This window comes from Sciurus carolinensis, chromosome 8 (assembly GCF_902686445.1).
Source record: "Sciurus carolinensis chromosome 8, mSciCar1.2, whole genome shotgun sequence".
Lineage (NCBI taxonomy): Eukaryota > Metazoa > Chordata > Mammalia > Rodentia > Sciuridae > Sciurus > Sciurus carolinensis.
The window spans coordinates 40,322,037-40,335,535 of NC_062220.1; positions in this window are offsets into that span (position 1 = coordinate 40,322,037).

Consider the following 13,499-nt stretch of genomic DNA (forward strand, 5'->3'; position numbering starts at 1 on the left):
ACTCCACCCCATCCTGTTCCTCACAGAAGAAACCCCTCCTGACCTGGGCCCCTTTACCTGTGTAACTATAAATAAAGGTGAAGGTGGGGTACTCCATCTTGGTGGGCACCAGATCTGGTATGGCCCCATCTGCCACATCCCCTTCCATTTGAAAAGAGAATTGGCTCTTGTGTGTTTATTGATTAGATAAGTTTCTTAGTAATTAATAGATTTGTCACTGGCACTGTTGTCGTCTCCAACAGTTATCCCTTCCCTCATCCACATGGGACGTGGAGACCTCTCCACACCAGCCAGATGTAGCAGTGCACATCTGTAAGCCCAGCAGTGCAGGAGACTGAGAAAGGAGGGTTGCAAGTTCCAAGGCCAGACTCAGCAATTTTGTGAGACCCTAGGCAATTTAGTGAGGCCTTGTCTCAAAAAAGAAAGAAAGAGAGAGAGAGAGAGAGAGAGAGAGAGAGAGAGAGAGAGAGAGAGAAAGAAAGAAAGAAAGAAAGAAAGAAAGAAAGAAAGAAAGAAAGAAAGAAAGAAAGAAAGAAAGAAAGAAAGAAAGAAAGAATGAGTGAGTCTGGGAGATGCAGCTCAGTCAGAAAACACCCCTGAATTCAACCCCCAGTATCAAAAAATAAAAAAAAATTCCAGACTAGGGCTATAGTCAGTGGTAGAGTACTTGCCCGGGTTCAATCTTCTTCAGTGTACCTACACACACACACACACACACACACACACACACACACACACACAGCACAATTTAATTTCCTGAGAGAATTTACACCATTATCTAATATTGTGTCCAACTCAATTCTTCTTAATAAAGTAAGCATATTCAGGTGATCTGTTTTCTATCTCTTCTATCATGATAGATATTTTAACCAATTATACACTTGATATTTATTGAACACGTTATTCTAATTTGTTAAGGATATAGCACTAAAAAGGTACATACGTGTTCATTCCTTATTTTTCCATCAAAAAGTAGTTCCTTTCTTTATACCCCAGGAGTTACACAGGGTTTTTTTTTCTTTTTTTTTTTTTTTTTTGGTTACTTTCTTATAACAATACCTATATTCTGACAATATTGATTTATTGCAAAACTCCTATAACGATTTCTATTAAAAATGCCTCTATCACATTTTATTATTTTATTATGAATGCACATACTAGTCACAAATAAAACAAATGAAAAGTGTATATATTGGAAGGTCAGTTTCTTCCCACTAAATATTGTCCCCCAGATCAGTGTTGGTATGAATTTAGCTTATACCCTCTTAAATGTCTTACATAAAATTGCATTTTACATAAATTGGATCATGCTGGCTCATATTACACTTCCACATTGTGTGTTTTCTCACCAAAATTATATTAGTTAAAAAAATTTCAATCTGTTTATTCGTTTCTGTTCTAACCTTTTCATTTTCCGGCTATATAGTATTTGCTGTCTTGATTAATCATGTTCTGGTAGATATTAGTTTGTTTTCATTTTCCTCTGTTTCAAACAATGGTGAAGAGCAACACTGAATTTTATTGAACTTTTAAATCTTTGCTAATATTTGCCACTTCAATTATAAAAACAAAGTGGAGCATTTTTCCCTTATAAATCAAATTTATTATTCAATGTGTGGGCTATCACTTGAAGGTTTGGTGGGTATCATTACTACCCCATTATATTCTGGGTGAATCTCAGAAGTCCATCTTTCAGGAGGATCCCTTTCCTAATCATGATAATTTACATTCAACTAATGGGACACAATCAAAAGATATTAGCTATTAGAGAAAACTAAAATTAGAACTTAAAAATGAGTGGATTTGCATTCCCTTACTGAAAAACTGAACTATATAACAAAACAAATTTGAGACCCAACTGACTGAAGGTGGAGTCCTGATGTGATTAGTTCCATGTACTACCACAAAACATTTGTTAACAGTTCTGCTGGGCTCAAACCATAAGGGAATTTGCAATTTTCAGATAGCTACCATAAAAAGCACAACTTGCAACATTTAAACTTCTCAGTAATTCTGTTGTTGGGACTAATGACACGTTAACTAACTCAGGCTGACTCCTTACTCCCTGGCGAGTGAGCAAGATCAAGGCCTCAAAGGCAGTTTCAATAGTTAATGATAATAAATCGGACCACTATCAGGGATTGGTTAACAACAGTTCCGCGAACGTGATAAGCTCGTGCTTGCCATATAGTCCTATGGGACTCTCGCCTGCATGAACCACCCCTCCTCCCATGCCTTGCTGACCTTTAAGCTGATTGGTTCCCGCCTAGCCTCCACCCTACATAAAAGCTGTGTGACTTCCTCAATAAATGAGTTCCTGCTGTGACTGGTCTTTCTGAAGCGTCTGATTGTCCTCCGCCTGGAGGGCTGGGTGCAGGCAGTCAATCGTCCCTACCTTTCCTGGTCTGGCCTTGTTGGGGAGTGCTCCCTTCTCTTGTCGCTGGTTGAGAAGAGCAAGGGGGCTACAGACCCCAACATTTGGTGCTCAACGTGGGGCCAAAGTGAAGGAATGGCTACAAAACTGAAAGTACTGGCGGATTGGGCTAAGTGAGTTCCGAGGTAAGGGCATCCCTGAAAGGATGGTGCAAAAGCACACCACATATGGTGACCCTGCACTGAAGGCTCTTAAGCTTATGCTAAAAAGTAGGGGCCTTGAGTTTTCTGATACACAGGCGGAAAAAGCCTGGGACACCTTTACTCCGGTGGCCCCATGGCTTCCTGCTGCTAATCTTTTTGACTGGTCCACATGGGATCGTGTAGAACAACTTATTAGGAAGAGGGAAATCAATTTAGGGGAGGGTCCCCCATTGGGAGTCTACCCTATATTATCCACCCTTAAGGCCTGCTTCTCTCCAGGATCTCCCAAAGGGGGCTCCAAGTTTCCCCCCAAAGAGCCGTCACCTAAAGAACCGCCAGCTCCTCCCATTGCATCTCCTTCCGGAAACTTGCCACATAGTAAACAACATTGGGAGACCTTAATGAGGAGCCCAATCCATCTCCATCCGCTCCTCCTAAGGTTGAGGATCTTAAAGGAGAGCCCTTCGACCCCTTTGATATAATTTTTGGTGCTTCTAACATGCCCATGGCCGCATCTGATTTTGGGGCCACATCAGACTCCAATAAAAGCCCTCGCCCTCCTTCTTATTTCCCATCCTCACCTGGGGAACAGTTACTACCGCCCCATCCAAAGGAACCAGGAGGGCAGCCAGCCTCTACACATAGTGAGGGCCCACTTCCACCCCAGGGAGGCTTATTGCTGCCATCTTGTCCGGATGGTGGGAAATCTTTCCAGCAGCTATTTTATGATACTGGGAGAGAACTCACTTACTCTAACCTCCCCCCTCCCTGTATGGCCTTCCTGGTAAATACTAACCCAGGGGGTAACGGGCCTGCTATATGGTACCCATGTGAGGCACAAGATTTAAAGGAACTAAAGAAAGCTATTTCAGAGGATGGGCCCAATTCCCCTTGGGCTGAAACCATCCTCCAGGGACTCGCCCACCAGCAGTGCACCTCTCAGGATTGGAAGAACCTAACTAAAGCTGTCCTTCCTGGTCCTTTATATCTAAAGTGGTGTGCCTTTTTTAATGAAGAATGTCATTCTCAGGCTGAACAGAACCAGGCCCCTAACCCTCCCGTCCCGGTTACTTCCGGGATGCTCTTGGGGTCCAGTGACCAATTCTCTACTGGCCTCATACAGGCTGCCATCCCAGCCCCATTTCAAGAACAAGTAAGATCCCTAGGGTTAGTGGCATGGAAAAAGCTAGAGGAGGGCCCCTCAGAACCCCCATCGCAGGGATTACCCAGAAGGCAACTGAGGATATAGCAAACTTCATCAAAAGGTCAGAAAGAAGCCTTCAGAGAAAATTTCCTCCAGGGCCCCTAAGAGATCAATTTGTTAAAATGTTAGTTTGGGAAGGAATGACTACCAATCACAAATTGGCCTGTGCAGTGATGAAAGATCGCTCCATGGGAAGGTGGATTGTGACTACCAAAGATATTGGCACACAAGCACATCAGTCTCAATCTTTGATTGCAGTCCTACAGGCCCAAACTGCCTCACTTGCTGAGGTTCTCACGGCAGCCTTGTCACCAGTCGCGGCTAAGGGCAAAGGAGTATGTTATGGCTGCGGGCAACCAGGCCACTTCAAGAGGGATTGCCCCACTGGTCAGGTGCATTCTGAGGCTCTGCCCGGACGCTCTACGGGTTCACCTCAAAGGCCAGCCACCCCCAAGACGCCTTGCCCAAGATGCAGAAAGGGATTCCATTGGCAGAGGGATGGCAAATCTAAATTTGACATTAAGGGGAAAATTTTAAACTAATCAAGGGGCACCCTCCAGCCCCGTCACACAAAGGAGGATTCTCCCCCGATTGCCCCTCCAAGGCACATTGGACTGTTTCCGTTGTCCTTGGGGTCAGGCCAAAAATGGACATTTTTATAGCAGGAAAGAAGTTCCATTGTCTCATTGACACTGGAGTGGATAGGACTGTGTTAAGAAAGGAGGAAGTTCTACCTCAATGGAGGTTGGTTACTGGCCCCCAGTTGCTTGGGGTAGGAGGTGATACTAAATCAGAAGAGACCAAAGATTGGCTCAAATGGCAGAATGTGGATGGTGCCCAGGGAGACGTGTGCCCCCTCATAGCCTCAGGTCTTACTGCAAATCTATTAGGACAAGATATTTTGGGGGAAGCCAAGGTCTATATTACGACTGATCACAAGGCAGTGTATGATGACCTCCTTGAGCAGGAGGAATATGAACAACAGTTCAATCTGCTTGACCGTTTTAGTAATTATAGAGGGGACCCTCTTTTTGAGGCAAAAGGTTTCAGCCCCCCGGGTAAGGCCACCCCCCAATCCTAAAGGCCACTGTTCCAATGATGCCAGCCACCCAATGGCTCCCAGGCCCCCCAGTATGGGTGGAACAGTGGCCATTACCCCAAGATAAGCTCCAACATTTAAGAGATATTGTACAAGAACTACTGACCTTAGGTCATATCAGACCATCTCTAAGCCCCTGGAATAGTCCAGTTTTTGTCATCCAAAAAACATCAGGAAAATGGAGGATGCTTCAGGACCTCAGGAAAATTAATAGTTGTATGGCTCCAGTAGGAATCCCTTGAAGGGGTCTTCCCTGGATCCCCTCTATCCCAAGGGATCTCTTGCTTCTTGTTATTGATATAAAAGATTATTTCTTCTCATTATCACTCCACCCAGAGATTGTGAGAAGTTTACTTTCTCAGTGCCCTCTACCAATTACCAAGGGCCCAGATGAATGTTATGAATGGGTGGTTCTACCCCAAGGCATGGCTGATAGCCCTGCCTTTTGTCAACATTTTGTTTCTGAGCTCCTTCAACTCCTACACAAAAGGCCACAAATTACCTTGTATATTTATATGGATGATATTATTATAGGAGCCACTGATGCCTTACAACTAAGCTCCGCATACAAGGAACTCTAAGGCCTTTTGGAGAAAGGAGGACCACATATATCTAATGATAAGGTCCAACTGTCCCTCCCTTCAAGATACTGGGAACTGAGCTCAAATTGGATTCTGTTTGTCCCCTTAAGCCTCAATTACTCCTCCAATCCTCCTATTCCTTGGTTGATTTACAAAAGTTATTAGGGGAGCTTAATTAGTTGAGACCATGGCTTCCTATCTCTATGGAGGATATCCTCCCTCTCTTTGACCTGCTATGGGACAAAGATCCTACAGACATTGTTACCCTAACTCAAGATCATCAACATATACTCCAAAAAATACAAGTAGCCCTTAACTCTACCCAGTTGGCTTGATACCGGCCTGAAGACCCCCTTAGCTTCTGGATTCTTCCCGGTTTTCAGCTGTCCACTGCAGCCCTAACTCAGCAGGGAGAGCCCCTTCAATGGATACATGCAGTCATGGGAGGGGGGAGCTCCTAGGGTCTAAGCTCTCCTTGACCAATTGGCTGACCTTATAATTAAAGGCAGGAATGCCACCCTTAGGCACTATGGAAAAGAGCCTGATGTTTTGACAGTGCCCTATCGCCTATCAGATTTTGAATGGGTTCAAAGGAATAACAATAGATAACAATAGGAATAACAATAATAATAACAATCCTGTGCATTGGAGGGCTTCTTAGGGAAGATTGACTGCCCTTATGGGTCAACCAAATGGGTGTCCTCCTTTTCAAAACTTAAATGGGCACCCCCCTACACTTTTTCCCACTAAACCCCTCCCTAAAGCTGTAAATGTATTCACAGATGGAGGAAAAAAGGGATCTGCTGTTGTAATTTACGCCCCCTCCCAGATTAGTGAAAGAGGAAGTGATTACCCATTTTGAACCAGTTATTGGATCAGAACAATTTAAGGAGTTATATGCAATTGCTATGGCCCTAACTCAAGTACAAAAACCCATGAATCTTTTCTCAGATAGCCTATATGTGGTTACCTGGCTCCCTTGCACAAGGCAATGCTGTGGCCGACCAGTTAGCCACATCAGGGACCTCAATAGCTACGGCCCAACCTCAACAGGACTTACAACTAGCCCAAGGCCTTCATGACCTGACCCATTTAAATTGGAGAGGGTTACATCATAAGTTTCCTTTGGTCCTCGTAAAGGATTTTAAAAAGATCGTAAGAACCTGCAAATCTTGCCTACCTTTCTTACAGATTCCACCTCTCCAATCCCCCAGGGTAAACCCCAGAGGTTTATAACCTAACATTATCTGGCAGATGATGTGACTCATTATGCACCATTTGGAAAGTTAAAATATATATTTATGTCTATTGATACTTACTCCCGTGCCTGCTGGGCACTGCTCACTCTGGTAAAAAGGCCAAGCATGCTGAAAGTCATTTCTTACAATGTTTTGCCATTTTAGGCTTGCCTCAACAGATCAAAACAGATAATGGGCCCTGTTTTACATGTAAATCATTGCAAGAATTCTTCAACAATTGGCATATTAAACACACCACAGGGATCCCATATAATCTGAAAGGGCAAGCCATAATTGAAAGACATAATGAAACTTTAAAAGATCAACTAATAAAACAAAAAAGGGGAAATAACCCCCATGATCAATTAAGAATGCCAATGCTTACATTAAATATTTTAAATTTTTCAAAAAATCAACCCTTAACTACCTTCCAACAACACCGAGCTAATCAAGTGCCTTACCTTAAGATTGAAGTCCAATGGAAAGATCCATTAACTGGATGCTGGCGTGGCCCTGACCCGCTCATAAGTACTGGCAGAGGTTTTGGATGTGTGTTCCCAATTGGAGAACCAAACCCTATTTGGGTGCCTGCCAGGAACCTCAAATACCATCAACCAGAACAATATAATTCACCCAAGAGCACACCCTCTTGAGGTATAATATTCCTTCTTTTGGACTCTCTGCCTCATTGTTACTGAACTTCTCATCATCTCTCTTCTGATGTTCACAGGCTACATTTCAGTTTTTAAATCTCACTAACCCCCCTCTTGCAGAAGACTGCTGGCTTTGCTTTCGCATTGGACCTGTGACCTTAGGGTCACGGGTCTTCTCCTAACCCCTAATGAAACCATAACCTTCTCCTCCAGTTGCCCTATACTGCCTCCCTATGGTGAAATATACCTATCCCCCCTCTGGCTCCCCCAGTGTGATCTGTTTTCTTCCTAGCTCAACCTTTAATCAAACTGAGGACATGGGATCTTTGAACCCTAATATATGTGGGGAAAACATCGCTATTCCCGCTGCAAATACACCCCTATGCACCCCAAATGGTACGGTCTTTTATTGTGGAGGACCAGCATCCAATGTGCTCCCTGATAACTGGACAGGAATATGTGCTCTTGCCCTCTTATTCCCAGAGGTCACAATCCTCCCAAATAATCAGTCCCTACCCATACCATCTGTGGAGCACTCCAACCCAGGAGCAAAAAGGAGAATACTAGGGATAGGAGTGGCCACAGGAATAGGGACAGGAATTTCAGACATAAGCACATCTCTCACTCTCTATAATAAGCTTTCTCAACAAATAATTGACGATATGCAATATATTGCCAATACCATCTTAGATCTACAGGCTCAACTTGATTCCTTGGCCGCTGCCATCCTGCAAAATCATCGTGGTTTGGATCTGCTAACGGCAAAGGAAGGAGGGCTTTGCCTGTTCCTTGGTGAAGAATGCTGTTTCTATGCCAACTGCTCTGGCATTGTACAAGATAAAATCGAAAACCTACAAGAAGATCTGGAATGTCGTAGGAGTGAGCTCCACTCTAACTTCCTCTGGACACGGGTGGCTCCCTACCTACTCCCACTTATGGGACCGCTAATCACCATTATCCTTGTGTTCACCTTTGGGCCTTGCATAATCGATAAGCTTATCCATTTACTGAAAAGCCAGGCTAAGTCTGTGCAGCTCATGGTGGTCTGACAGTATTATACCGCCCTTCATAATGATGATTGGGAGCCCTATAGGATCATGTCACTCGTATCAGGACACTGGAGTCTAAGTGTCTCTCCCTTAAGCCCTGCTCCTCCTGAGGGGCCCACCTGAAGTGCTAAGGTGGTAGTCAATGACAGGTAAGATCCTCAGAAGAGGACAACCTAAGACAGGCACACCTTCGAGTAAGGCAGACCCCCAAACTGCTAGGGTGATATTCCATGACGGGTAAGACCCTCCCAGGGGCAACCTAAGACAGACACACCCTTAATATAAAACAAAAAAGGGGGATATGTTGGGACTAAAGACACCTTAACTAACTCAGGCTGACTCCTTACTTCCTGGTGGGTGGGCAAGATCAAGGCCTCAAAGGTGGTTTCAAAAGTTAATGACGATAAATCGAACCACCGTCAGGGATTGGTTAACAACAGTTCTGTGAACGTGATCAACTTGTGATTGCCATATAGTCCTATGGGACTCTCGCCTGCATGAGCCCCCGGGCCTTGCTGACCTTTAAACTGATTGGTTCCCGCCTAGCCTTCACCCTACATAAAAGCTGTGTGACTTCCTCAATAAACAATTTCCTGCTGTGACTGGTCTTTCTGATGCATCTGATGTCCTCCTCCCGGAGGACTGGGTGTGGGCGGTCAGTTGTTCCTACCTTTCCCGGTCTTGCCTTGTTGGTGAGTGCTCCCTTCCCTTGTCGCTGGTCGAGAAGAGCAAGGGGGCTAAAGACCCCAACAATTCTGTACCTTTTAGAAATGGACAACACTTTCTATAACTTTTTTGTTTTATTGTCTATTGTATTTGTACAACTGGTAATTTCTTAGTTGATATTAGTGACTAAGCATGAAGTCCAGCTGCAGGTTGCATACAACATTGATCTCATCTACTGAATTCTAATAAACTCAGCCATTCTGAAATCCAGTCAGCAAAGCCCAGAAAAGAATTAGTTGAAACATTTCAGAAATATGAACCCTAGAAATCTGTTGATCAAGATATCTAATATGTACACTGACATTTATTCCAACTGCTTTTTGATCTGTTTGGGGGTAAATATATAGGGGCTCTATTGCCAGGACACTGTCATAATGCTAGAGTAGCTTACATGAAGGTATGCAAAAGAATGTATTATGTTAGATTATGTTGTGTATTATTAGCATATTTAATGATCTTAGCTGGATATTTTTGATGGGGTCAGAAAATGTTGCCCCAGCATATGGTACCTTGGCATAATGAATATTTTAAACTGAAGGAATTTGAGAACAGGAAGGTTGCTCTGACTTTTCCCCTATCCTTCTCCACTGAAACAGTCCCTAAAAATCCCAGAATTTTCTGCTCTTCCCCTGAAGCAGATCTTAAAGACTCACCTGAAAGGTGATTCCCTATACCTGGATAAAATGAACATCCTGATCTCTGAACATAAAGGATCACAGAGAAAAATCTCAACAAACAGACCTTGTTAAATTTCTTAGTTTATCTCTGTTAGATCATATCCCTTTGGCATTATCTCATTCCTCCAGGACTATCCACCCTTTCCTAAACCTATAAAAGACTCTCGAATTTAAATGTTTTTTGGGGGGGCTGTTATTTCATTGTGAAGATTCCCATGTCACTTAAAACATAAATTGGTGTTTTGTTAATCTGTTTTTAGATCTCTTCCAATGACCATTTAAATATACACATGAAATATATGCACATACATGTACATATGGCATTATTACTAGGCCAATTTCTTTGATGTTTTATATATATATAAATATGTATATTATAATATAATATAATAATATAATAATATAATATATATAATAATATAATAATATAATAATATAATATATATAATGTTATGTGTGTATATATATATATATATGTAGTGCCACTTTCTATGATTTCCAGGATATGTTTGAGGTAGCTGGAAATCTCATTACTAAAGGTATGTGAATATGTGTTAAAATATTTTTGGAATCCTTGAGAAACATCTTTGAGTATATTTCTTTGTGATGACTTATACATTACATAACATTTAAGATTTTACTATCTGACTTACTGTAATAGTCTTGATATATCTATAAAACAATGTAAATATTAAATCAAAATCTTAGCAGTGTCATCCTTTGAGTTTCAGAGGTCAGGAAATGTGGAGGTGAGCAGTGTGTGAATCATTACAGTGGTTGTGTCCACAGATTGCTGAGACAGTGTCAAAAGTGATGGATGGCAAAACACAGAATATGTTAGTTACTCATTCTCCAATTTTCAGCTTGGGGGTTGCTTCTTATTTTCGACACTCCAGGGTGGCATGTACAGTTATTTAGATGTTCTACATAAGAACTAAAGTAGCATTTGTTCTTAAGTGAAAGAACATTTTTTAATATAACCACAGATGTCTTAATTATGTGTCCTCATTTTTTCTTCATTATGAAAATAAAGATCTATATTTGCCCTGAATAGCAGATTATGGGAAATAATGTGAAAGTTTAGAAGAATAACTCTATTGAGAATCAGAATTTAGATGTTTTCTTGATTTTGGTCAAAGTGGGCATTTCTTGGTCCTGATATTTTGTGAATGGAGTTGTACAATAAGAAATTTGGAATTACTCCTTAAATAATTCTGAATCTATTTTTGAACATTTTTTCAATTAACCCTTTAAGGCCATGAAAAATCACTTGCAGGACTTAACAATTAAGAAAACCCAAGCTTTGAGATATGTGCAATTTATATGAGCTACTAGGGATCTGTTGGTGCCAGGATTCAGATCTTCTTCTATTCCACATTCAAAGCCTATTCTCAAAATATCAGTCATTACTAATTTTGTAAAATCACAGCCCATAATGTTGGGATTCACTTTCTTATCATAATTTATTCTTAACTTCCACATTCTTAGGTATTTGTTTAAATAAGAGAAACAAAAGTTAGTAATTGAGTTTTGTTTCTGCTGTACTGTCAATCAATTGACTTACTTTAATCCTTTAATTTTCTTTGCAATAACCTGATATCAGGTGGGCATGGTAGTGTATGCCTATAATCCCATTTACTGGGAAGGCAGGAGGGTCACAAGTTCAATGACAAGTCTCAGCAACTTAGTGAGACCCTGTCTCAAAATAAAACTCAAAATTTTTAAAAAAGGATTAGGGATGTAGGTCAGTGGTAAAGTTCCACTGAGCTCAATACTTAGTACCTGTACCAAAAAAAAAAAAAAAATCTGAAGTCAAAAAACCATCAGTGACTGAATAGAAAGTGACCCAATCAGTTTTTCTTCCTTTAAAATAATAAAGAAAGCATTTTAAGGATTATCTTTAACTTCAATGATGCCACTTGATGGAAGAGGCACAGTACCCTAGATATGATGGTTCTTTGAATATACATTTGCCCAAAGACAGATTTGAGTTGAATAACTTCCTGCTATCTGATTTAGACATTTTAAATATTATGATTGCATTGGAGAAGAGCAGTGACCTTTCTGGAGTTTTTTCCACTACTTCTGTGAATAAAAGTATCACCAACACTCTAGAATGTGGGAAGTCATCCTTATTTAGCAGAAGAAGACTAGATGGAGCCATGTGATGCAGAGGCCTGGCTTTTAGAAACTGCCAGAAAGTATGTGGTGCTGTGTGGGAATGGTTCCGTCTCCTTCTGAAATTTTCCTCCTAAGAGGATGGCTCCCCAAACTCCACCCTATCCTGTCCATCACAGAAAAAGCTCCTCCCATACTTGCCCCCTTTACCTGTATATTATAAATAAAGGAGAGTTGGACAATTCCAGGTTGTTGTAAAGAGGCCAGAGCTGGTAGGTCTGGAACCATAACACTCCTCTCATAAAAAGAGTATTGGCTCTTGTGTGTTCATTGAGTAAATTTTTTGGGTAATAGAAAAACCGCCAACATCCTCCTCTGGCAGTTAACCCTTTTCTCCTACATGCGAGATGTGGCAGAAAGGAACCTAACACTAGAATGTCAATTTATGTTCTAATCCAGTATAGTTTTAAAAGACCATTTGTAAAAACCAGTGGCCTAATTGACATCTCTACTTAGAAACCTCATATTGAATTATTCTTAAGCTTTTTAATATGAAGTAGAAGGTATGTATGATAAAATGCCAGTCATCCCAGTAACCACTATTCTATCACTTTAAGTTTATAGTAGTGATCAAGATTTTAAATATTTATATATTACTGATGTTCTTATTGGTTTACAGTCTGTTATAGCTTAGATATAGAATATCCCCCAAAGGCTCATGTCTTTAAAGGCTTGATCCCAAGGCAGCAGTGTTCAGAGATTTGGTTTTTAGGACATGATTACATCATGACTTCAACCTCAGCAGTGATTTGATGCATGAAAAATTTGAGTGAATCATTGAAAAGGAGGACCTAACTGGAAGAAGTAGGCCACGGGGGTGTGCTCTGAAAGGCTTTTTCTTGTCCCCGGCTCCTTCCTCTCCTTTTTTCTCTGCTTCCCAGCTGCAATGAGCTGAGTAGATTTTGTCTACCACACCCTTCCTTTGGACCTGGCCTGGGGCCCAAAATAATGAAATCAGCTGACCATGGAATGAAATCTCTGAAACCATGAGCCAAAATAAACTTTTCCTCCTTTGTTTATGTCAGGTATTTTGATCACAGCAACAAAAAGCCAACATAATGTCTGTTACATAAGCCAAATGCTCTATCCGTACAAGGTTTTATTGACATCACAGCATCTAGCAGAATGTCTGGCACTTAGATTAACTACATAATGTAGTTTTACTTTCTATAGAATGTAGACTAATTAGAAATATATAACTAATATAGTTCTACCTTCTGTATAATAATTACATAATATATAGCTATGTAACATATTACTATCTTCCCTAATTTCCTATTCTCTACCAAAGCTTTAGACTACTTGTAGCACTCTGCAGGTCTTGTTCAGGCTCTGGTGGACCTTAGGGTCTTATGAGTAGGACAGCATATGACTGATTAATACCTGGTTGGAACTCCTGGCAGATAAATTTTGTGCATACTCTTTAGTTTTTGTTTTCAGCATTTCTGATTAATGGTTCATATTGTGCCTGATTTTTTCTTATTTGAACACTTATACAGTTGAGATTCTACAACTTA